General features: G+C 41.0%; 1 protein-coding gene across 6 annotated transcripts in view; it reads left to right on the forward strand.

Annotated features, from left to right (window-relative positions):
* IBTK (inhibitor of Bruton tyrosine kinase) overlaps positions 1-24,347 on the forward strand; it is a 459,255-nt gene that overhangs the window by 273,807 nt on the left and 161,101 nt on the right. The window contains exon 32 of one of the 6 annotated variants that reach the window (XR_012785387.1): positions 6,999-7,719. The exons of the other annotated variants lie outside the window; for them this stretch is intronic. The gene's annotated coding sequence lies outside the window, so the exon portion shown is untranslated. Of the gene's footprint in view, positions 1-6,998; positions 7,720-24,347 lie in introns of those variants that run through there. 6 annotated transcript variants of the gene reach the window in all.

A 24,347-nucleotide genomic window follows, 5' to 3' on the forward strand; every position in this document is an offset into this window, starting at 1 on the left:
CCCTTCTCTGACCTCACAGCAACAGTAGCACCACCTGACCCAGGACTTCAGCCCATGTGTGCCCTGGCCCCAGCATTTTCCAGTACAACTCAGGGGAGGGTCAGGGAGGAGCCCGGATGGAGCGCGTCCTGGTCAGCAGCCCCAGAGGTCACTGGGCCAGATAGGCAAGCATGTGGAGCTCAGGCTGCCTACCTGTTGACTGGACTGGTTCCAGGCTGGACACACCACGGGGGGTGGGGGTTGTGAGATGGCATGCAGAGTGGGCACTTTGTAACGTTGATTAAATATAAGACAGTTCATCCCAGAAAAAAAAAAGAGAAGGTTATAGTAGATCTGGTCTCTGGCCCCAACTCAGGCAACAGCTAACCTTAGTACCAGAAAATTGTTTCAGCAGTGAAGCAAAAGGGTCAGACAGGCTGGTTACCCAAGTTCTCATTATTTAGGACCATCTCTAATTCAAAATATAGTTTTATTAAACTATTTAACATCTTCTGGTATCTCTGGTGGCCTAGTGGCTATGAATTGGGCTGTGATCTACAAGGTAAGCAGTTCTAAAGCACCAGCCTCTCCTCGGGAGAAAGACGGGGCTTTTACTCCCATGAAGAGTCACAGTCTGGAAAATTCACAGGGGCTGCTCTACTCTGTCCTATAGGGCCATTATGAGTGATGTGTCAGTCTGGGTGGACTAGAGAAACAAATTCATAGACATTCATGTGTGTATAAGAAAGAGCTTTATAAAAAAGATTAATTATACATTAAAAAAACATCCCAGCCCAGTCCAGATCAAACCCATTAAGTCTGATATTAGCCCATATGTTCAATACCAGTCACTAAAGTCCCCTTCAGACTCATGAAACACATGCAATGATCCCAAATGCAGGAAGACCACAGACTAGTGAGTGGGAAGTCTTCAGGATCCAGTGGTGGTGTAAGCATCTCAGTGCTGGCAGGGGTTTCCACGTGGCTTCTCCAGCTCCGAGGTTCTGGCTTCTATCAACCTGTCTTCATTGTCAACAAGAGTGGCTCCCAGGGACTGAGCGTGTGTCCCGCCTCCAGCAAGCTAGTTATCTCCTTAGCACTTCCAAGTGAGGTCATCAAGCTCGATTGACAGGCCAAACTCCACCCCTTCACTTGTAAGTCTCAAATTGACAATAGTTTATGTAACTACTGCAGTTGGCATCGACTCAATGGAAGTGAGGTGTTTTTTTTGTATGTCACGTGTTAGATATTAAAATTCCATTTTCTAATAATTTAATTCTTAGTATATAGGACTCATTTATTTCCTAAATGGTTCTACACGGACTCATTTTCAGAATGAACTCATAATTTAAAGTAAGCAACGTCACATTCTACCTCCTGAGGCAGCCATGTTTTCATGGACTCACTCCATTCCCTCCCATTTATTTCTAAGAAACTCTGAGGCACCTTTTCTAGGTGTGTCTCATCCCTAGTCCCTGACGCCTTTCCAGGCATACAGAGAGCCTGAGAATCGCCAGCATTGTGATTCTTTCCTCTATCCAGCTAGGAATTATTTTCTTTTTTTTGCTTTGTTGTTGTTGCTTAAAAAAAATCATTTTCTTGGGGGCTCGTACAGCTCTTATCACAATCCATCCATCCATCCATTGTGTAAAGCACATTTGTACATTTGTTGCCATCATCATTTTCAAAACATTTCCTTTCTACTAGAGCCCTTGGTATCAGCTCCTCATTTCTCCCCTCTGTCCCACTCCCTCCCCCCCTCACGAACCCTTGATAATTTATAAATTATTATTTTTCATGTCTTACACTGTCCGATATCTCCCTTCAACTACTCTTTTGTTGTCTGTCCCCATGGGAGGTTGTTATATGTAGATCATTGTGATTGGTTTCCCCTTTCTCCCTCCAACCTTCCTCTTCCCCTCCTGGTATGGCTACTCTCATGATTGGTTCTGAGAGGTCTATCTGTCCTGGATTCCCTGTGTTTACAGCTCTTATCCGTACCTGTGTACATTCTCTTATTTAGCTTGATTTGTTGGGTATAATTGGGATCATGATAGTGAGGCAGAGGGAGAGGAAGCATTAAAGAACTAGAGGAGAGTTGTATGTTTCATCGGTGCTATACTGCACCCTGACTGGCTCGTCTCTTCCTTGAGACCCTTCTGTAAGGGGATGTCCTATTGTCCACAGATGGACTTTGGGTCTCCACTCCACACTCCCCTTCATTCACATTGACATGATTTCTTGTTCTGGGTCTCTGATGCCTGATACCTGGTCCCATCGACACCTCATGATCACACAGGCTGGTGTGCTTCTACCATGTGGTCTCTGTTGCTTCTCTGCTAGATGGCTACTTGTTTACCTTCAAGCCTTTAAGTGCTATATGTTTTGATTGCTGGCCACCATTAGCTTTCTTCATCAAATTTATTTATGCACCTATTTTGTCTTCAGCGATTGTGTTGGGAAGCTGAGCATCACAGAATGTAGATTACTAGACCAAAGTGTTCTTGTGTTCAGGGAGTACTTGAGTAGAGGCTCAATGTCCATCTGCTACCTTAATACTTAACATATAAATATATGTACATAGATTTGTTTCCCTATTGTTATATAAAATATATTTATATGTGTATCTGCCTGTATTTAGACCTCGATAAATGCCCATTTACCTCCTAGTTCTTTCCTCTATTTAGGAATTATTTCTATAAGCCCTTTTACCTCCCCGAAGCTGAAGCTGAAAAGCAAAGATACTGCTGTGTCCTCTGAGAGCCCAGTGGCCATTGTTTTTCTTCAGCCTCCAGTTCAGTTCCTAAATGATTGCAGGCACATATCGCCTCACTTCTCCTAAGGTTGAGGATGTAAGTCTGCTGTAAGTTAAAGAAGCCACACCATTTAGGGAACCAAGTGTTCTATTCAAACAAGTCCGACAATACTTATGTTAGGCCAGAATATGTTATGAACTGAGTTTACTTATTGAATGTCTACTATGTGTTCTATTTCTGGAAGTGAGGTAAACTAGGTTTGTAATCTCACGTTGGTAGGGGAACATAAACACACAAGTCAAGGAACAAAATAATTTCAGTTAGTGGTATGGATTTGAAAAAAAAAAGATGATAATATAATAAGGAATGCCAGGCAATGTACAAATGCTTTGAATTGCATGAGCGAATGCTTATCTGAGCCCTAAACGATTAGTAGGAACCAGCCAAGTCAAGGCTAAGGAACCAGCATTTCAGTTAGAAGGAAGAACGCATGCAAAGGCACTGAGGAAAGATTACTCTCAGCATGTTCAGGGGGGTCAAAGGCAGGGGACAGATAGGCAGGTGGAGTTTTATCAGGCACTGTGAAGAATTTAGATTTTATTGGAAGATTTTAACCGGTGGGTATAGTGAGAGGGAACTTTATGCCTCACAAGGGGAAAAGCAGGTGTGCTGCTGGAAGGGTGGGTTCAAGTAAGTAACAGGTTTGATCCAATCCTCTATTGCTGAAACCTCTGTGCTGGTCTCGTGCATAGATTCCCAACTAGCTCCCTAATATGTTGACTCGCCTCCCAATTCTTCCCACCCCACACTCTGCCAACTAGTCTGTATTCCAATTGTGGACATGCTTAGAGCGGGTCCCCTATGCCTTCAGGGAGATACCCAGTCCCTGTGTGGACCAGTGACTGCAAGGACAGGGATCACGGAGCTGGGGCTCCAAGTCTGAGGGCGCTTACTTAGCATCATTGAACTCCACGTTCAAGCAGCCAGAACCCATACTGGAAATTCATTCAATAAATGTTTTACAAATGTTAAAAAAGCAAAAACGATTTGCTTTTTTAATGTGTACTGTTTTAAGACCCAACAGGGTAAACTAGATTATATAGAATATAGCTACTGCTCTTAACAATTTATAGTCATATAAACTAGTATATGAATAATAATGATGAACGGTAGCATAGTAAATGTCCAAATGAAAAAAAATTAAATGACGTCTGCAAAGGAAAATACTCCTCCTAGAAACTGAATGCAGGGCGGGGTCAGAGGCCTCAGAGTGCACCTGGGAAGGGAAAGATTGGAAGAAACCGAGCCTGTGCTGACAGAGGTCAAAAGAGTCAGGTTCTGTCAATCAGCAAACATACATGAATAAAGACAGCACGTTCCAAAAGTGAGTCATGAAAGGGCACCCGGAACACTTCATTTTGACCAAAGCACAAGGCCTATGAAGAATGGGGGTGAGCGATTGAAAGGGCATGTTTGTGGCACATCAACAGTCATGATACTGATACCAATTTAGTAGTAAATGTGTGTTCAAGAATTGATAAAATAAAGAAAGTTAGACTTTATTCTGTCCAATCCATGATATTAGCAGCATCTTAATACCTTAAACTGCTTTGTTTTTTGCTAGGATATTCACCAATTCAGAACTTCTGAAAACTATGCGCTGCACATTGACCTTGATTTCTTAGTCTTTTTTATAAACTAGTGCATTTCCTTAAATTCACACATGTGGTATCGAGTACCCCCTTGGGATTCTAAAGGAGAGAGTGCTCTAAGTGGGTCGTGGCATCTTGACCCATGCTGCGGGCAGAGCCAGTTGAGGTAAGGCATAATTGTGGTGGTCTGGGAGACACGGGCTGTCTCTTGTGGAACGTCATGACTATCACTTAGGAGTGACATCTTGCCAGGGACAAAACTGTGTCACAACTCAAATTTGTACCTTCTTCCGAAGTCATTGGGAGTACAAAGAGTTCGTCCAACCTGTGCGACGAGGGGGCTGTTAGTAGTGGGTCATTTGCTCCTGTGGAGTTTCTGTCCTTTTTATGATGCAGTTTTCTGTGCTGTGGTTCTGCCAAGGTTCACCTCCATCGCTGCTGTAGCTGAAGGCCCTTTCTGTGCACCCCCGGCTCTATTCTAGCAGTTAACACCGAGTCTAAGTTAAAATGTATGGTTTTATATTATACAAGAATGTAATGCGATCCAATATTTCTTTTGAAGAGTTAAGAGATTAACATTTAGCAAAAAGGGAGAATAGCAATATGTGCGCCCACACACAGACACAGACAGACCCATACACCACGTTTTCTTATGAGAAATCAAACTCAAGAGGACAGAGTCTTTCTTTCCGCAATTGGAGCCTTGGCCTCCAATCAGAAAGGCTTTTTATTATGATTCTCAAAATGTAATATCAGAAACTTCTATATATTGATGGGAAAAAAAGACCAGACATCCAAGAATATTTTCCTGGCCCCCGAATCATCGGTGGGCAACAGGTTAAAAGCTTATCAGTCGAAAAAGGAAGAACTCAGTGTCCAAAAGACTGCCTTCATTGTCGACAGGAATTCTAAATCGCATCTGTGTTCGCTGTTGATATCAGTCCAAAGCTGCATGGAGAAGCTATTTCAGGAGGCTTCACTCCAAGAATGTGGTTTCTTTTTCATATGTGGTTTCTTCAAAATGTGCAATGTTTTACTGCCTAGGTTTGGTAAAATAAAAAAAAAAAGGGTCCTTATAATTAAAGTAAAGCCAGGGCCATCAGACACCATTTACAGAACAGTGAAGTGGTTTTACAGAAAAATCGGAAGAATCTCAGCCCCCCCAAAGAAAATTTTTCTTTTCTTTTTTTCCCATCTGTATAACTTAATGCCTGCTCTGGGGGAACTCTGGGCCTCGGAAGCAGCCTGGACTCTGAGGACTGAGGCTTCCTGTCTTGTTCTCATTCTTCAGTCCATCTCACTTGTCAGAGATCTCTTGATGGCCCCTTTCTGGTGTTTTGATAAAGGAAGCCAGTCTCCCTTGTGGTCACTGGGAGATTTAACCCAAACCCCAATAGCTCACTGGTTAGAAGCTATATTTAATAAGCTGACAAAACAAGTTTTCTATTATCTACCTCCCCTCCAACCTGGTCAGGCCTCTCTCAATTTAATTCTGGGCTGTTCATAAGATTCTCAAATAATTTGAAGACTGCAATAACCAATTACAACAACATACCGAAGACATGACTATGTTTTATCTCAACACCCGAGAATTAGCTTGCACCCCTCAAATGCTTGCATTCCACAGTCAGATCTAGCTCTCCTGGACACTCTGTCTATCATTACCCAGTTTATTTTTGCAGAAGACCACCCAAGCTTGTGTGGTACTTTTCAGTCATTTCTGAAAGTGTCTAGTTCATCTTTCTTTGCTAAGTTCCGATTCCCTATCTCACATTGGAAGGAACTTTTGTCCTACTTCTTCTCTCAAGAACAAACCATCACTTTTATCCAAGGATAAGTCCAGGAGGCACTGGCAGCACCGTTTTTGCCACAGAGGCTTTCCCGCTAGGTTCCTCACTCATTGGCCCCTCTCCAGGACAGAGCCCAGTTGGCAGCAATTGCTTAGGGAGGGATCAAACTCAGAAGGCAAGGAAGGACAGGGGCAGGAAAGGACGCATGGAAGTGGGATGCCAGGACGAAATGGGAAGAGTGCGGTGACACGGTGGGGACGGCAGTCAGTCTAATGACACAAAGGATGCGTGGATTGTTGAGTGGCAGACGGATTTCCTTTGTACACATCCCCCCAATCACAACAGAAAGGTTTTTGCTTTGATTTTTCAAGAATGCCTTCCCTTAAGCTTTGGGCATGACTCAGAAATGCGAGCATTGGAAAAACCTACACTCCCAGGAGGCCTGGCAGTGAACGTCTGCCTTCAAAGCAAGTTCTTCCTGGAAAATATTCTTTCTCAAGAATACCAAAAAAAAAAAAAGAAAAAGAATGCTAAATCTACTGATTATGCAAGAAAAACTTGGATTGGCTATTGCTACCCAGATGTGTCTTCATCTGATAGCTGGCCAACGTGTGACATTTGGAAAAATCCTTTGTATGGTCTGTTTGTTCCTTATGGTTTATTTTCTGTCATGCACTACCGCAACTCTGTGGCCTTTTCAAGTAAAAAGTGTCGATTATCAGCTGAACTTAGCATGATGTCTTGACCACATTCCTAGGAGTCTAGTCCTGTGTTGCTAAAGGGGAATGTAAACTTGGCCCATGTCCTCTGTCTTTTCACAGATACCGTCACCCACAGCCTCTTCCCTCCAAGCCAAGTGCAGACTGTGACTCCGAGTGGGAGGGTGGAGTCGGCACAAAGCAGAGCAAACCTGCTTTTACACAGGCAAGCACACTTTTAAAGAAGATAACTGAGAGCACGTCCAAAGTACCTCAAGCATCTTTGAGTCATAGAAGTTAACTAGCTGCAAGTACACCCTTTTGCATTCCCATTCTTTGATATTTATCGATCCAGAAAGGATGCATAGACTTACAACGGCTATGGACAAAGCATCAGGAGGGCCGCAAAAGCAGCGATCTGCTCTCCATCCTGTTTCTAGACTATACCAGGGGGTTACTGAGCGATGCCCTCTCCCCACCGATTAACAGAGAGTGCAACAAATATGTTGGGGTACCTGTGTACTAACTAGGCTTGAGGTTTAGTCTACTCAGAAGTGCCTCAGAAGAAAACCTGGTGATGGCTTTCTGAAATATGAACCATTGACTACGCCATGGGGCATAATTCTATGCTCGCACACATGAGGCTGCATGAGTAGGAATCAACTTGATGGCGAGTAGTTTGTTTCTGTCTGTCCACCCATCCATCATCTGTCTATTTTAGGAAGCTGTGTTGGTAGAGCATTACACTGTCATTGATTTTACTGTTGGAAGAACAAAAACAACATAGTTCTCTCATTTTTCTAAAGGAAATGTTTAGATTATAATAAGCACAGATAAAAATAAGCACACACAATAGGCTTTTATTCTCTAATAATGCATTTTTCAAATGTGCAAAGTTTAGAAAATAAAGAGATGATACAGAGTGGGGTTTGCATGCTTTCTGGGTGTCTCAAATCCAATAAGGGTCCAAATCGCACGCATCAAGTGTGGTTTTCCTTCTCTGGCGTCTTTTAATGCTACTTACTCTATTTCAGGTCTGAAATGTTTCATTGGTTGCCCAAATTCCATTAGTTCCTGTCCCCAAACCCCTGCTCTGACTCATCCCCTTGGCCATAGCTTGAATTCAGGTCCTTCTCTCTCCTGTCGGTCTCATCTCCGTAGGTCTCCAGATTTTATCTTTATCCCACCCCACAGCCAGGATCATCTTCCTGAACTGTTCACCTGAGTCTATCCACTAAGTACTCAAAATTCACCTAGGTTTTTTAAAATGCCCATAGGAAGAATCCTTTGCCCAGAAATCACTGTACGAGCTACTGGTCTCCTCTTCCACCTCTACACTTCTCTCCTAGCACTTTGTGTCTGAAATATTTGAGCATTTGTAATGTCACGCATTATTGCCTATTTAAATCTGTTTTGTGTGCAAAATATTCTTGTTTTTGCGAGATAAAATATCCTATTAGATATTTTATTCTATATTATGAATAAATATTCCTTCCTCATAATTGTTTTTCATACATCTAATATTTGTTTATGGTGGTGTAAACTAGTGATTATTTAATGTGTATTGAAACAAATATGGTAGAGAATTTTTATGAAATTACTATAGTGGCGATAGTGCCTGCCAACTTAATCTTATTATTGTTAATTAGGTGAAGCCTTACAGAGCAGAGCATTAATTTTACATTAAACAATTTATGCACATTTTCTATGAAGTCACTCAGTCCTCTCAATTCACCATTACTTATTCCAGTTCCTCCTTGTGTTTCCTGTTTCCTTTTCTGCTTTCTTAACCTTCTGAACTTCACCCCTGGGTAAATTCTGCCCCTTTGCTCTTTCATGGTCTATAATTCTACCCTAGGGGTGAGTTCAGTTCCACCACACCTACATGGTAAGAGTAACAATTGTGGCAGTAACTAAGCGTTGATTTGGGTTCAGAAGTCCCGCTAGTCATGTTTTCTGGATGGTGAGATTATTAGGCTTGTAAGTCAAATTTGTAGACTCTAGCCTACAAATATATTACATTTCAGGCTTTACCAAGCATTATGAATGAATTAACAAAAATATTTGTAATTAGCTGTTTTCAAGGTATGTATATTTTTCCTGGTAATATAAAGCTAACATTTCATGTAACAATTTGATAACTGCTTAATGACTTCAATTTCGTTTTCATGGAATACAGACAATCTTTGTATTTAATCATGTGGCTTTTTGGCACATCTCTATTAACAGTATGGTTATTGTTTTACACCACCGGTTATAATTTCATTTTGGTGCCCTTGGTCTTTTAAAACTAAACATTCCTATGCCTTTTTGGTATTAAAGTATTGCTCTACTCCATACTTGGTGGGTAGTGGTCAGTCTACACGAGCTTCTCCCCCGGCTGTCTCTGAGCCTGTGCCCTTTGTACAGTCCCCCATCTCCTCCCCCCGTAGAGGAGATGCTTCACCAAACTACCCCTTGTTTCCCCTATTATCCTATGTGTCCGAGGACTGACAAAGCAACGGAAAACGTATACTCACTCCTCGTCATCGACATAGTCTTTCATCTATAAAGACTTAAATGCTACTTTTATTTTTTAATATATAATTTTATTGGGGACTCTTACAGGTCTTATAATAATCCATATATCCACACTTGTGCATATGTTGCCATCATCCTTTTCAAAACATTTTCTTTCTACTTGAGCCCTTGGTATCAGCTATGATCTATTTTTTTTAATTCAAAAGATTCAAAACATTTGGCCAACTCTCTCTTTTAGAATCTTCTTTTCATTCAATTGAATAAAACTAAGCAATATAATTCAGAGATCGGAGCCACAAAAACAACTCTAGTTCTACTCTCAGACTAGCCGATAATGCATTCGAAAGTTAATTCCTCTTTGTACCTGTTCTTCCCCAGGCTAAACATTTTCTAGAAAAACGCTCCCATAATTTGGCTTTCAGCTCCCTCTCCCTTGGATATGCTTGTGAGAGGACTCCAATGAGTACTGCTCCCCAGGTGTACTCTGAAGTATTCCTTACTCCTGACCCAAATGATCCTGGTTCCCAGTGCAGGCACATTACTGTGATTCTCACGGAGTTGTTCTTTCATCCAAACCCGCTGGCTGTTAAGGCCATGTTGCATAATCATTCTTTCTCCCCTCTTGTAATAATAACCTGCTTCTTCCAGCCTGTGAAAGGCTCGTTATTTATTTATTTTATAAGCTTTATTTTTGTTTGCGTTGGCTTGCTATTTAAGCCTATTGAGATTTTTTAATATCTTATTTTCTCCATGTGGGCATTTTCTGTCTCTCCTTGTTTGGACACCCTCACTGCTGATCAGAATGCAAGCCATTAGTTAAAACTTTACATGAAAACGGATAGCTGCTCATAGGGCTCCCTTTAGGTTCATCCTTACCCTCCATCATAATTAGTTAACCATTTGTTGTTGTTAGCTACTGTAGTCAGTTACAACTCAAAGCAAACCCGAAAGTACAAGAGTGAAATGCAGTGTGGTGCTCCGCCATTCGCACCGTCTTGCTATCTCTGGACGTATTGCTGCAGACGCTGAGCCAGTCCATCACCCGGAGAGTCTTCTTTCTCACGGGCCCTTTACTTTACCAAGCCCAGTACTTTCTCCAGGGCCCGGTCCTCCTGGTGACCTTTCCAAAGTACACGAGATGAAGTCTCACTCTCCTTGCATGTTATGAGCACACTGGCTTTACTTCTAACTCTGTTGGATTTGTCTGTTCTTGTCATTCATGATATATTCAGGATTTTTCATGAAAACCATCATTCAAAGGCATTAATTCTTCCTTTGTGTTTCTTACGCCTTTTCTAAAGTTCACATGCATGTGAGGCAATTGAAAATGCCACGGCGTATGCAGGTGTAGCTTAGTCCTCCAGGCGACAGCTTTGCTTGGGAACACTTTCAAGATGTCGTTTGCGACAAGTGTGGCCAATGTAACTTGCCATTTGATTTCTTGGCTGTAGCTTACATGAGCTTTGATTGTGGATCCAAGTAAAATGAAATTCTGGAAAATTTCAGCCTTTTCTCTGTTGATTGAGATGTCGCTGATTGGTCTATTTGAAAGGACTTTTGGGGGTCTACTCTTTGTTGAGATATGCTTCCATCTGCTGCTATCGGCTTTGATTTTTATCAGCCAGTGTCTGAAGTCCTTTTCACTCTCAGCAAGCAGGGTTGCAAACCCAGCTAATCCCTCTGATCATTTATAACTCTCCATCTTGAACGGAAGGATATTATAAAAGATTGCCTGACAAAGGCAGGCTTTTGCTATCTGGTCATATAATCTAATCCAGGCTCCTAAGCAACAATGTAAGGTCCCTGGCTAGTGTCCATGAACTTCCTCTTTTGTGCATCTGAAAAACAATGGAGAGCGGCCTCGCCTCAGCTGAGGTCAGTTCCTCCTGATGGTGGGAGAGAGAGAAGACCACTTACTTCCTGCCATACAACATTGTTTTACTGTCACCCTGAATCAAGGCACTTCTACTGGAGGGATTAGTGGACTTTGCTGGAATTCAAATTGAGAGGAGGTGGGGGCAGTGGAGAGAGGGGGCAGGGAGCGCTTTCTCCAAGAAGACAATTGCTATTCTGTTGGCGGGTAAATCAGGCAGGGGATGAGGGGCAACATGCTACTAGGAAAAATACTTAACATGGCTTATCTTGACCCCAAGGAGAGGATATGCCCAGTATTATGTTCCTAATTGGACACTGTGTTTTTGTACAGTCACACTTCAGTTTATTGTCAATATTGTCATCTCTCACTGAGATACCCCCCCGCCCCCACTCCGAGAGGTCCTGTTCACCTGCCACAAGACTCCCCACACCCTGACCAGGTAGCATTTCAAGCTTTATTGTGGGTAGATTAGTCCTTCTTCACTTTCACAATCTGCAGCTGTGGCTGGACGTCTTCTCAGCACTGGCTTTCAACTGGGCCTTCAAGGCTGCCCCGAGAGCTCTCTCAAAGACCTGTGAGTGAGTAGTGGATGTAGTTGCGCCCGGCCTGTCACCTATACGCCACCCTGATGTCACTAGGAGGAGCGCAGAGGAGCAAATCACAAGGACGCCTTCCATGTCCAGTAAGCGACAATTTTGACCTAGTTCTTAGCTAGCCCTAGGCGACTTTTATCCAGGCCGAGTACTGTAGACAACTGGGACTTTAGACTGCCCTTTCAGGCCACACCCAAGGGTTTAATCTGGGAATGCCCCTAAGGGAACTGGGTTTTACCTTAAAATAACCTGAAGCAGAGTTACAGACTGGCTGCTCCCTTGGTCCTCTAGCTGAAATGCCCTATGTGACAAAAAGCAGACACCTGCCACCCCAAGGTTACGGAATTGCGGTCATTGGACTTTGGTGCCTACCGCTTGCTTTGAGGGTGCCCAATGAGCCGTGGCTCAGGACTGCCAAATACTTACTGTTTTTATGCTCTCCTTGCTAATTTTATGACATGTGTTCGTCTAACTGGCATGGTTCTGTTTTGGGGCAAGTTTTCCCCTCTCTCCAACCCTTGTTATTTGTGTAGTGTCCAGCTACTTGAATTTTTAATCTGTACTAGTTAACAATCCATGAATTGTGGTCTAAAATGTTGTCCTATACATAGATATTTTCTTTTTCTCTGCAGTGTTTTGAATTCTATTCCACTGGCTAAATTAATGACACCATCAATAGAATTGCCCTATGCTTCAGAGGGATGATATATAAAGTCCTTCCATGAAATGATAATGATATATCTAAAGTAAGCCAAAGACACACCTAAATCATAGGGAAATGCATGGATTTTGAGCTCACTCTTAATTATAGCTCTAATCCTATGATATGACCCCATTCAATTGTCCTTGTGAAATGTGCACTGAAGATATGAGTGATGTAGCAAAGTATGGTGGCAAAATCAGATGGTGCCTGGCTATCAGAAAGAACATATATGGTCTTAAAGGTTTGTCTTACAACAAGCAGCTATACAAGTGGGGCTTGAACTAAGTCCAAGTGGAAGAGACTCACCGGTCTGTGTGATTCATAATTGTAAATAAAATCCAAATTCGGGGAAGGGGATGGTAGTGGAGCTTAAATCCTGAACACCAGGTTTGCAGAAAGCTATGGATGACAACTGTTATGTGCCATCCCATTTGTTCCTACCTGTAGTGATCATGTGCACGGCAGAAGAAAACACTGACTGGTCCTACGCCATCCTTGCAATTGCTCCTGTGCTTGTGCCCAATATTGCAGCCCCTGTGCCAATGTGTCTTCTTCAGGCACTTCCTCTTTCTCCTCTCTTTTAATGGATGACAGACCCAAAATCTATTTGCAGGCTCCACACGTGAATTAAGCTTCTGGTGAATCTCCCTCACCACAGTCCAGTGATGTAGTAGCCCAGGAATCAGACAGAATGCATGGTCCAGTGGATTATTACAGATGTCAGGTTAAAATGTCATGTTTTATAACTCGATCTCCCTCTTGACCCATTTTAAATTACCTCTACTTTTTCTGCTTTAGTTTTGATTGAGGTTTTTCTTTATTTTATTTTGTCATTGTTTTGTTGTTATTTGTTTATGTTTTCCTGTATAGGAAACCCAGAACAGGCAAATGCACAGAGACAGTAACTGGATTAATAACTCCCTAGGGATGTGGAAGGGTGGATTGAGGGCTGGGGGAGCGGGAGGATGAGGAGCTAACAACAATGAATGTAAACAAGGAGAAAATGTTCTGAACTTGTTTGTGGTGATGACTGAAAAACACTTCTTGATATGACTGAACTATTGAGTTGTATGAAAAGTAAATCAAATGTCGATGACACTATTTTAAAGAGATCAACATCTTGCTTCAATCATGATATATAGTTATGTCATTTTCTTTCTTGCCAGTTTGGTAATTCTCCTGACAATTAGTTCAATCTGAGATTATTAATTCCTCATTGTCTCTGCTCTTTCGTTTTATGTATTATATGCCAAATTTAAATAATCATTCAAGAACCTTATCCCCAAATACATATGATATGCTGGTTTATGATTTTTAAATTGATCTTTTCTCTTTGAAAATGTGAACCACATTGTCCATCTTCTATTTTCTCTGAGTCTTTAAAAATTCAATTTGGAGAATTCATTTTCACCCCCCTGTCCTACAGAAACAAAACAAAACAAACAATACAGAAATAAAAGAAAACAAAAAAAACCCACTTAAATGTTTTTGACCAGACTTGGAAACTGGAATTCATTTACAGCCATTTTTATAATTTCTACACTTATGTGTCAGATCTCTTTTATTATTTATTTTGGCCTTTTGATAATGAAGATTGTTCTTGACAGAAAAGAGGAAGCAATGAGTTTAAACTTAAGTCCTAATCATATATAAAAATCGGATGAGAAAATTTTTATGCTGTGAAATAACAAGTATATCTCTGACCTATTATTCCATTTTGTAGATGGTCTGCTCTCGTGACATATAGTACTTTGCATAAGGTCAGGAAGAGAACATGCTGTTTGGGGATTCTTTTCTGAGCAATGTGCTATAATTCCCATGGCCCAGAAACAAAGGTTTATATGTCTGCTTAATAAAATTTCAGAATGTCTAAGAATGGCCTATATAATTTTGAAAATATCAAAATAGAAATTGTATGTATGTATTTTTGATACTTACAAGAAAGAGAAGGCTTTCTGCGCCCATAAATAGTTACGGCCTTGGAGTTCCACAAGAAGAGTCCCCCCGACCAAACGGATGAATTGGATGACAGGGAGTTTGGCTTGGGTTTTATTGATGATGGTGTACACCAAAGTGCCACGGAGTCCATGTGGCCTCATCATGACCACATGTCACAGAGTAGAACTGCCCCTGTAGGTTTCTGAGGCTGTAGTCTTTACTGGAGGTAAAGATCAACTCATGGATTTGAACTCCTGACTTTGTGTTTAGAAGCCCACTCTGCCGAGGACAAGTACATCACATGACAGTATATCTAGGGGTGAGCTGTTTGAGGAGTAGGTAGGAGACTGAATTCTAAATTGCCAATGGTTAGACGTTTTCTTACCCATAAGAGGCAACATTCTTAGGTATAGTGGCTTCATCATATTTTGGTAGTTATTAGGCAGACTTGCTTACAAGGTAGAGTAGGATATGGTACCTGTAGGGATTAAGGATGATTAACTGTAGGGATTGATACCTTCTACTCTGGATGACTTGTTTATTGGCACAGAGGCGGCACAGCAAGGGAAAACAGAGAGTTGGAATGAGAAGTAGTAGTCCTCAGATATTTTAGGCAAATTGTAGGCATTTGTGCCAGGATATTCAGAGATGGCCATACTTCAATTCAATTAATCAAATATATATAGGTAATACCAATCCAAGAAGGCCATACTTAATACTCACTGCCCTCGAGTCAATGTTGGCTTATGGTGACTGTATAGGACTGGGTAAAGTTGGGAACTAGGACTGGGTAAAGTTGGAAACTCTGTGGGTTTCCAAGACTGTAAGTCTTTCCCCCCACCCCCCAAACTATTTTATGTGGCTATCATATCAATCCATCGTTCAGTCACATTTAGCAGTATTGTACAATTGCTACCATATCAGTTTCAAAACATCCTTTTCCTTCTTGAATTCCTTGACCTCAGCTCTCTTTTACCCACCCAACTCCCCTGTACCTCCAGAAACTCTATTCTACTTGCTGTCCCTCTAGGTTTATCAATCCTGGGTTTTACATACTGAAAAACAGAAAAACATATAACAAAAATTCAAGAGGGTGCCCCCAATGACATAACACATCTGAGATAAACTCCAAGATGAACAAACAAACAACAAACAGAAAATGTTGAAAACCAGATCAGGCCTGAACTAACATACATCAGAAAGGGGTGCGGGGTGGGGGTCAACTGACAAGGTTTTAACCATTGAAGTCAAGTTTGTCATTTGGATTGTCATCTCTCCAGTGTACTCTGGTCACCACTTTCCACCCATCCTTCTGTTATGGATAGCGGGACGTTTATTTCCTATGTTGATCCCTCAAATGGGGGATCTTGAGTTCCCACTGTCACCCATAGCCTTCTGCAAGCCAAATCCTCACAATTTAGGCTCTGATACGAATCCTTCCTCCGACTTCAGATTATAGATTTGCAATCCTGCAGTGACTGATGATGGTGGGCTTCTTCCAGTGGACTTAGTTGACATCTCACTTAGATGGCTGGTGTTTGGAAACAAGCCTTGAAGACCCAGATGCTATTTTAACTCATAACTGGGCACCATCTGATTTCTTCACCACCCTTGCTACAGCACCCATAGCTTCTGTTTTCCTTTCTGACGACAAGTGTTGAGCAGGGCCGTGATCTAAGAAGTAATGGTTTTTAAATTGGAACTAGGATTTAGTGAAAGTCACAAACTCATCCCTAGATTAATTTTTTTTTGGGGGGTGGGCGTGCTGCCTTTTGCTCCCTTTCAAACTCTCCTTGTTAATTTGTAGTAAAAAGGCATAACAATCTTCCATTAATATATTTTTTATTACCCCTGGTAGTAATTTTTTAAAACCCTATTGAGAGACCAATGTAGGTTAACTCCATATCACAGTCTCTGAATTATTCACTTGTATAGAACCAATCCTTTCACGGGTGGAGGCTGTTTACACAAACTATGGATATAGAACGCCCCATCTTTCTCCTGCGAGAAGGTTATACAGAGTACAGAAAGCAGCTTTGTTTATGTGTGGCTAGCACTCTATGAGAACCAACAGGGACCAGGATCCCAAGCAAGGAAAAAGATATGATCAGAATGGTCACATGACGAGAACTTAGGTGGGAAGAGCAGTGTATGGAGAGCAGTGTCCCCAGAGTGAAGTCTTTTCTTGGCACGTGGAGATATGCTTAAGCACCATTTGGGCACTCAGGGTCTTTCCCCCCCTTTTTCTAGTGCCACACTGCAAATTAGACTATGAGCAGAGTGCGGCAGAGCGCACGCATTTTAAAAATGACCTGATTGGATGACTAGGTGATAGGGTGTGATGTGAATTTGAGGTACACCAAAGTTGGTTAACCTCAGCAGTTTGAACTCACTAGCTGCTTCCAGGAGAAAGATCTCTGCTCCCATAAGGACTTTGTTGTTGTTAGGCTCCATCGGGCTGTTCCAATGTCTAGCAACCGATGTACATCAGAACAAGACTCTGCCTCGTACTCACAATTGGTGTCACGTTGGCACCCACGCGCCGTCACTGTGTCAGTTCCTTTCATTGGGAACTGTCCTCATTTTCTCTGCTCCTCTGCTTTACCAAGCCTAATATCCGTTCCTCCTGATCACCTATCCACGTACCTGAGATGAAGCCTTTCAGGAGCATTCTGCCTGCGATTCTCCCAAGACAGCTTTCTTTGTTCTTCTGGCAGTCTGTGGCACTTTCAATATATATTGCCTGTACCATAATTCAAACGCCCAATTCAAATACTTCTTCAGTTTTCTTTATTCTATGTCAAATTTTCACATGCATTAAAGGCTATACCATGGCCTGGATCAGGCGCACCTCATTCCTCAAAAATGACAGCTTTATTCTTGAATAGTTTAAAGATTTTGAGTGCAACAAACAGATTTGCCCAACGCAGTATGCCACTGGATTTCTTGATGGTTGCCATAACGATTTACAACCTCAGAAAGCCACGGGACAGTTCTCTGTCCTATCGGGGTGCTGTGAGTTGGATCAACTTAATTACAATGAGGTTTTTTCTTGGTTGCATCCATACTACTAAATCTGGGTGATGGGCCAGAACTTAGCCTGTACTGGTTTGGACACATCACTGAAGATTTCGTTTGTAACGACTTTTTATCAGACTGTGGATTAGATGGCGTGAAGCTACTTAGTGGAGTAGCACTTGTCATAGGTCTCAGAAGATGTCAGCCCTGGGAACTGCAGGCACCATGTCTTTCCACTGTGTCCTTGAGCCTCTGGTTAATGTAACTACACCTGGACCTTTGCCTAATAGCCGTCATCACGTTGGCCTGGTCATGAGTTTGCATATCACTATGTTTTTGACTATTTAAAAATTCTCTTTAATTACCACAGATTTGTGGTATTATAAAAGGCATTATAAAAATTCAGAGAGAACTGTTCCTGTATGAATGGTGGTCTATTGTCTATGTATTACCTCATACTCCTCTGAGAAATTAGCTGAGAACATTTTTCTTAGACAAAAATACATTTTATCTTGGACTTGAGATTGCTCAAGTGGCTATCAAACATTTATCAGAAATCTGGTGAGATAGTTTTTTTAAATTTTAAAATGTCCTTGGTAAAAATAGCAAATTGTACCATTTTTCTTATCATTTTTACTATCAGACTTCTTGATTCATCTGATACTGCTGTCACAAATAGAGTTCACAGTCTTTTAAGGGTGAAAACTGTATGGACATTTTATCAAATGTCTCATATGATTTTTCTCTAGTTAATACAGAATTGACATGCTTTTAAATGCTCTTCTAATATGATAAATGTGCTAGTCTGGCTAGACTAGGGAAACAAATCCAGAGACACTCATATGCATATAAGAAAGAGCTTTATATACAAGAGCAAATGAATATTGAGAAAATATTCCAGCCTTGTCCAGATCAAGTCTATAAGTCTGATATTAGCCCATATGTCTAATACCAATCTATAAAGTCCTCTTCAGACTCATGCAACACATAGAAAGACACCGAATGCAGGAAGATCACATACCAGTGGGTGGAAAGTCCTGTGGATCCAGTGTCAGTGGAAGTATCTCAGTGCTGGCAGGGATCTCCACATGGCTTCTTCAGCTCCAGGGCTCTAGTTTAGCTCCATGTGTCTTCTCAACAGGACTGTCTTGCAGGGAGTGTGTAAATGTCCCGCCTCTAGCGAGCTATATATCTCCTTAGTGGCTCCAAATGAGGTCATCACGCTGTGACCTGATTGACAGACTAAACTCCACCTTTTCACACTTAAATCTCAAACTGACAACAGGTTATGTAACGACCACAATAAAGAAATTGGAAAACAGCCCACAGAATGCTATTTTGTACCTTAAATATGTAGCAGGTGCTTATCCTTTCATACAGATATACATTCTTTCAAATATCCCTAATGATAAATAAACATTGACTCTATCCAAAAGCTCTAAAAGTCCCATCACCCTGGCTTATTCTCTCACTTCCTTCAAAGATCACTTCCCTTTTCTCCATATCTTCTTCTCATGTTCCTTCCCTTTGTCCCTTCCGTGATTCAGCAGGTGTTTATTGATGCCCAATTATGTGGCTAAATTGGACACCGTACTCTACCTTATGAGGTTTACACTCTAGTGGGAGTGATAGTCACTAGACAACTAATATGACAATTACTTTATGAGAAGTGTTAGTTTTTGCTTACTGGTACCTGAGATTTTTTTCATAGGTCATCTGAAGTCCCTCACTTCATAATATTCACTTATTTCTATCTATCAAATCCCTAAGATATTGAATGGAGAAATCTACAAACCACACTGATTGAGTATCATATAATTGGGAGTACCATTGGCCATTATCCAGGTGCCTTTGTGGCTAATAATTCTGTTTTATATCTCTTAGATGTATTTCCAAGGCAGCTCTTCCTAGCCTTTTCCACTCTTCTTAATCACAGGTGCTTAACTCGGCATAATATATCATTCTCTTCTTTCCTGAGCGGTCAAGGCCAACTTAATTTTTAGCTAAGAATTTATCTGTATCCAGCTCAAGATTTATGTTAAGATATATTGAGTCTTACATCAGAGCATGTCTTTTTTGTTCTCTCTTTTACAATAATAAAATCATGTTTGCTTTCCAAGAACACTCTCTATCTAGTCCATGTTCTGTGTATTTCTCTGAGTATTTGTCCCATAAATCATGTTCACTATTCTCTCTCACCCCTGGATCTCTTCCTTTTATCCACCACCTTTTGCTCTTGGAATGTTTTTCTTAGACTGTACTTTCTCTATTAACTTATTGTTATTGTTGTTGTTCGGTGCTATTGAGTCTTTTCTGACCCATAGTGACCCAATATACAATGGAATGAACACTGCCTGATTCTGCTCCATCTCCACAATTGTTCCTATGCTTGAGCTTATTCATGGAGCACTGTGTCAACCCATGTCATTGAGTCCCATCTCATTGAGGGCCTTCCTCTTTTTTTTTTTTTTTGGCCCCTCTGCTTTACCAAACATTATATCCTTCTCTAGGGACTGGTGTAGACACATTCAAAGTATACAATACAAGTCTCTCCATCCTTGTCACTAAGGAACATTCTGGCTGTACTTCTTCCAAGACAGATTTGCCGGTTCTTTTGGCAATCTATGATACTTTTAATATTCTTTACCAGTACCATAATTCAAAAGCATTGATTCTGGTTTAGTGTTCCATGTTCAATATCCAACTTTCACATGCATATGAGACTATTGAACATACTATGGTTTGAATCAGGTGTACCCTAGGTCCTCAAATTAACATCCTTGCTTCCCAGTACTCTAAAGAGGCCTTGTGCAGTAGATTACCCACACCATATGTCCTTTGATCTCTTCACTACAGCCTCCATGAGTTGTGGATTCAAGCAAGATGAAATCCTTGACAACTTCAATATTTTCTCAACTCATCATTGCGCTATCATTTATCCTTGTGCTACCTATTGGTTAAGTTGTGAGGATTTTGGTTTTCTTTACACTGAAGAACACAATCCTTGATCCTCATGAGCAAGTGCTTCAAGTTCTCCTCACTTTCAGCAAGCAGGACTGTGGCATTTGCAGATCGTAGTTTGTTAATAAGTCTTTCTGCAATCCTGATGCAATGTTCTTCTTCATAGACTTCAGCGTCTTTGATGATTTGTTCAGCATACAGATTGAATATATATGGTGAGACGATACAACCCTGACACGCACCTTTCCTGATTTTAAACCATGCAGCCTTCCCTTGTTCTGTTTGCACAACTGTCTCTTGATGTATCTACATGTTCTGCACGAGCACAATGAAGTGTTCTGGCATTCTCAGTTTTCTCAAGGCTATCCGTAATTTATTATGATCCATGTAATCAAATACCTTGGTATAGTCAATGAGACACAAGTAAACATCTTTCTGGTCTTCTTTGCTCTCTGCCAAGATCCATCTGACAGCAGCAATGCAATGTTTTGTCAAACATCCTATTCTGAATCTGGCCTGAATCAGCTCTCTGAAAATGGACTGCTACAAACGTTCTTGCATGATCTGCAGCAAAACTTTACTTGCATGCGATATCAATGATACTGTTCTATAATTTGAGCATTCTGTTGCGTCACCTTTCTTTGTACACATATAAATATAGATCTCTTCCAGGGAGTTGGTCAAGAAGCTGTCGTCCAAATTCCCTGGTGTAGATGAGGGAGTGTTTACAGTGCTTCATCAGTTTGTTGAAACATTTCAATTGGTATTCAGTCAAGTCTTGGAGCTTTTCTTCCTTTTAACAAATCATTTTATTGGGGGCTCATACAACTCACCACAATCCATCCATCCATCCATCCATCCATCCATCCATCCATCCATCCATCCATCCATCCATCTATCCATCCATTGTATGTTAAACACATTTGTATATTAGTTGGCCTCATCATTCTCAAAACATTTGCTTTCTACTTCAGCTTTTGGTATTAGCTCTTCATTTTTCCCCTCCCTCCCTCATGAACCCTTGATAATTTATAAATTATTATTATTTTGTCAGGTCTTACACTGCCCAACATCTCCCTCCCTTCACCCATGTTTCTGTTGGCTATCCCCCAGGGCGGGGGTTGTATGTAGATCCTTTTCTACCCCACCTCCACTCTCTGGGATCACCACTCTCACCACTGGTCCTGAGGGAATCATCTGTCCTGGATTCCCTTTGCTTCTGGTTCCTATCTGTACCAGTGTGCATCCTCTGGTCTAGACGGATTTGTAAGGTAGAATTGGGATTATGATAGTGGGGGAGAGGAAGCATTTAAGAATTAGAGGAAAGTTGTGTGTTTCATCTTTGCTACACTACACCCTAACTGGCTTGTCTCCTCCCCATGACCCTTCTGTAAGGGGATGCCCCATTACATATAAATAGGCTTTGGGTCCCCAATCTGCACTGATCAATCATTTTCAATGCTATGGTTTTTGTTCTTTGATGCTTGATACCTGATCCCTTCGACAGCTCATGGTCACACAGGCTGGTGTTCTTCTTCCATGTGGGCTTTGTTGCTTCTCAGCTAGGTGGCCACTTGTTTACTGTCAAGCCTTTAAGATCACAGGTGCTATATCTTTTGATAGCCAGGCTCCATCATCTTTCTTTACATTTGCTTGTGCACCTTTGTCTTCAGCGATTGGTGTGCATCATGGAATAGAGATTTGTTTTTGTCTAATGATTTTAGTGCAGCTTAGATTTCTTCCTTCAGCACCATTGGTTCTTGCTCATATGCTACCTTCTGAAATGGTTGAATGCTGACTGATACTTTTTGGTGACTCTGTGTTTTCTTTCCATTTTCTTTTTATGCTTTCTGCATGATTCAAAATTTTGCCTGCTGTCATAGTGGTTATGATTGTGTTGCTAACTGCAAGGTCAGCAGTTCAAAACTGGTGAAAGGTGAGTCTTCCTACTCCCATGAAGAGTCATACTCTCATAAACTCACAGGTGTTGTTCTGCCTTGTCTTATAGGTCATGTGGGCCATGGTCTATACATGAATACGTAGCATTTCCTTCATGCTTAAAACAAGGACAAAAGCAAACAGTAGCCACATGAGCTCCCACTAAAACCAAACCAAACTCTCCCAACTCTTCACTATTGCTTTATCCCATTACCTCCTTTCAGAACTTTTATACTTGCATTCATAATTTCCAACTTCTTACCACTTTTTATTTCACCTCTTTCATCCCCTCACAATTTAACACTATTTTGTTTTGCAGATGACAGTGTGGGATTGTCTATTCATTCACCAATTTAATGCACAAATATTGGATTAGTCTTAAATGTCAGACATTATGGTAGTAGTCATGGAACAAGATCCCACTCCATGTCCTTGGGGGTATTTGAACTGTGGTATAACTGTCACAGGAGATGGGGTGTGTACAGGATGTAGGGATCCCTTCAAATCACAGCCTTTTTGATGTCTACAGAAACAAAATGGTTTCTAAACTCTGTTCTTCTTGAAATACCACCTTTAGTATCCATGACATTGCAGTATTTGATTGGTTCTTGTTTCTCAGAGCACTTCTTCAGCCCCTCTTTTACTGGCAGTGGGTCACCCCCCCCCCCCCACAGTTTTTGATTCTGTTCTTCTTTCTCTGACCTGTCTGATGAATTGTGAGTCCTAATTCTGTTAACTGCAGCAGAAGGACAAAGACTGGAAAGAATGGGGCCTTTGTATTCAATATTCATTCTAAGCTCCAGGCACAGGAGGACTAATGAAACAATAAAGCATGGGGAAAGTTCTAGTCAGGGAGACATAGCATAGTACAGAATGAAGACACACACCTAATCAATGCAAACTACCAATAGATATTACATATGTAGGACCTGAAGGCCTTAAGAATTCAGATTCTTATAAGTTCTCCTGAGTAATCTCAGCAGTCTCCTAAGCAGTTACTTCAACTTCCTGTACTATTATGTACGCCACTTCTATGTTTGCATTGGTAAAACATTGCTTTCATCATGTCACTGACTTTATAAGACACTTTCAACAACTCCTAATATTTAATCTCATGTTTTAAGCCCAATTTCTCCATTTCCCCCACTTGGCTATTGCATGCTTGAATCAAACTGGCTTACTCCTAGTTAATCCAAGTACTTAATTTCCCTGTCCAACCACTCTGCCTTTACATTTCCGGTCCCTCTTCTTCCTCTGTCCTCATCATCTTTGTCTGGAAAAGTTGTATCATGTTTGAATTAACAAAATGGTAATTTCCTAAACATGTCCCTAATCCTAAATCTATAAGGGATTGCATTCTTCTGAAACTTCACAATGCCAGTTTTCACATTTAATTCCATATTACATGGGGTCACTAGCAGTTGAAAGCAACTGGGTGGTAATGAGGTGGTGGTGGTAGTAGTAAGATAATAAAAAGGACAATAAGACATTTGTATGTTTATCTTCTTTATTATCCCATACATTTCTTCAAGGAAAGAAGTATAACATATAAACATCTTTGTATAATTTTTGGGTTCTAAGATAGTGTTTTGCACATTGAAGTTGATCAGTAAATATTTATGACATAATGTTCTAAGGCACGCTTCAAAGGAAAGTTGTGATTATTAGTTTGTTCTTTGATTCAAAGTGATTAGTGTTTCCTACCGGAACATGTTATCTAAAAGCATGGTTTATATTAAGAATATAGTCCAGTAAATGGCAGTCTTTTCTGGGAAACCCATAAACTGAGAGTACTATGCCTACATTTTCACTAAAAGTGAGTTTCCCTTGAAAAAGAAAGAGCATGCTTTTAAGAGCTTGAGTTGGATGGCACTTCTGAAACAATTCCAACTGCATAAATGTAGATCAAGTCAAGGAAATTCCCA

This window comes from Tenrec ecaudatus, chromosome 7 (genome assembly GCF_050624435.1).
Source record: "Tenrec ecaudatus isolate mTenEca1 chromosome 7, mTenEca1.hap1, whole genome shotgun sequence".
Classification (NCBI taxonomy): Eukaryota; Metazoa; Chordata; class Mammalia; order Afrosoricida; family Tenrecidae; genus Tenrec; species Tenrec ecaudatus.